Source organism: Marmota marmota, unplaced genomic scaffold (genome assembly GCF_001458135.2).
Source record: "Marmota marmota marmota unplaced genomic scaffold, marMar, whole genome shotgun sequence".
NCBI lineage: Eukaryota > Metazoa > Chordata > Mammalia > Rodentia > Sciuridae > Marmota > Marmota marmota.
The window spans coordinates 2,847,551-2,850,085 of NW_025999870.1; positions in this window are offsets into that span (position 1 = coordinate 2,847,551).

The window sequence follows — 2,535 nt, forward strand, 5'->3', positions numbered from 1 at the left end:
ATCCTCAGCACCACATAAAAATAAGTAAAATAAATATATAAGAAGAACAATAACAGTGTTTAAAAAAAAACTGGGATGCTCAATATACACCTCTTTCTGACCTTAAGTCTTTTTTTTCTTCTCATATTAACGCAAAGGCAGTTCAAGACATCACTTTTAAAACTTCACTCTGTCCCCTGACATCGTGGTAGAATGATGGCATCATGATATGACGATGGGGATTGCTGGACTGGGCTGTGGTCATAAAGAGTGCAGCAAAGGCATGATTTCTTGTACTTCACGCAGCAGTTCTGGTTTAGAATCACAAGCGAAGTTTCTCTCTGATATGATCCCAGAGCTGCTGGTTCCAATCTTGATCATCTTGCCTACAGAGACCACTGTTGGGAGTGGTGAATGAATTATTGCTTTGAACTGACACCTGGACAGAGGTGACACCACTTCTGGGAATTTCTCCATGGGACGGTGCCAATGGAAAATGGCCCAGCTGATGGTGACCCCTGTTAAAAGAGAGAATTCTGTGCTTGCCATAGAATTCTTTAGCTCACAGCTTTGAGTTCAGATGCCAGCTCCTGGGGGTAGAGGATTCTGAGCATAGCAAGATAACAATAATGTTTCATCAGTGCTGTAAGCTTCAAGCCTGCCTGCTTAGAAGAAACTTTGAACAATGGGCTTCCTGGGTGCCACAGGAAGCCCTAGGCATTGCAACAGTGAAATAGCTACAATATTGTTTCTAGCCCTATAACTTTCTAGTGTTCAAAAAACAATGCATATCTAGTCCTTTACCTCTTGATATGAGACCCTATATAAATAAACTTGCTGGGCCAACCCTTTAGCCACTTTTTCTCCATCAGAGAACAGAGTCCCACCTGATCCCAGCTCTCCAATATCTCTGTGTTTTTCTTATCCCCCATCACCCCTCTTCAATTTCTTGGGTTTAGCTGTGCAGGTCATTGTAGACCAGGACTGCCTGTACATTACTACACCTGAAACATCCAGGGAAAGATTTTGACACAAGTATCTGAGTAAGTAGATGGGCATTTATGGGATAGAAACAGGTAGAATAGTTTGCTCTATTTAAAATCAGTTAATCAAAACTAAATCACACTTTCAGGCACTGGCAGGCTCAAGACAGAATCCACTGGACCAAAATGCATATTTTAAAATTATTTGTATCATTGATAATAGATAATAGTTATTATCAAGTTGTGACTATTGCAATTATAAAATTTATGCTCCCACTAGCAATGTATGAGAATGCTAGCTTCTCTATCATGGGACAATTGGTATTATGCTTTATCACTTTTAAAAATTAATTATTAGTGAATTTGACAGTCCATCTTCATTTGGTGATTGCTGATATTATCTTTTTATGTTTTGGGGGCATTACATTTCCTGTTGAGAATTGAATTTTTTGCCCACTTATTTCTTTTCATTAATCATTAAATATTATGCAAGATAGAGATAATGCATCAATCATTTTTCAATTAAATCAACAAATATTTTTAGACAAAGCTAAAAATTCTTTTGATCCACCCATAAATATCATTTCCTCTTCCTTCCACAGTGGTAACTACTTTGATCCACACATAATATCATTTCCTCTTCCTTCCACAGTGGTAACTACTGTTGTCTCTGTGATATATACCCTCAGAACTTTCAGAACTACTTTTACTTCCTTAGCTCTGATCAGGCATGAGCCTCATTATGTGCATTAGGAAGCACAGCAGCACCTATGCAGTTTTCTTGTCTAAAAAAAATCCAACCTAAATCTACTCAAACGTCTAGTTCCAATGACTAGTTTACAAGAAATATTGGAGGGCAACCAGCTTAAGGAGAAAGCAATATCAACCAAATCGATGAGAGCATTCTATTGTACAAGTGACACTGTCTCACCACCCAAATAATGCTGGCTCGCAGCTTTCTCACGTGCTGACTGAAAGGTTTCTTGCCATGGCTAAACAGCTTTCGCAGCACATCTTCAGTCAGGTAGTATCTAGGCATTTTACGAAGCTTAACCACCCTGGTACCTCCATTCTTGTCACCACCGACTGGTTTTGCAACAGTAGCAAGAAACTTCTTCTCAACCTTGGATTTAGCAGCTGAGTATTCCCTCTTGTACATGTCCTCAAAGACCCCAAATTATAATGAGGGCATTATCGATTTTTTTTTTTCTGGTCAAGAACTTGAATGGAAAAAGAGCAAAAGCTTGGACACAAATCTATCAACTCTACAGGCGCCAGAGTTTTTGAACTAAGTTTATAGGATGACTTGTTCTATGGCCAGGGTCCTGTCAGCAGTCTGTGTTAGTAATGCCTAGTACTAGCGCTTATTACACTCATGGTCCCTCAACATATGTGTTCTCAACCTGATCGAGTTTTTTTTTGTTTTGTTTTGTTTTTTTAGGTCACCCAGAGCATCAGTAAACAAATCCTTCATAAATTTCTAAAAGCAGACAAAGGGGGCGGGAGGGTACCGGGCACTGCTCCGGCGCTGAGGATTCTGGGCACTGTAGTTCCAGCGTCCCGGCTGCGCAGG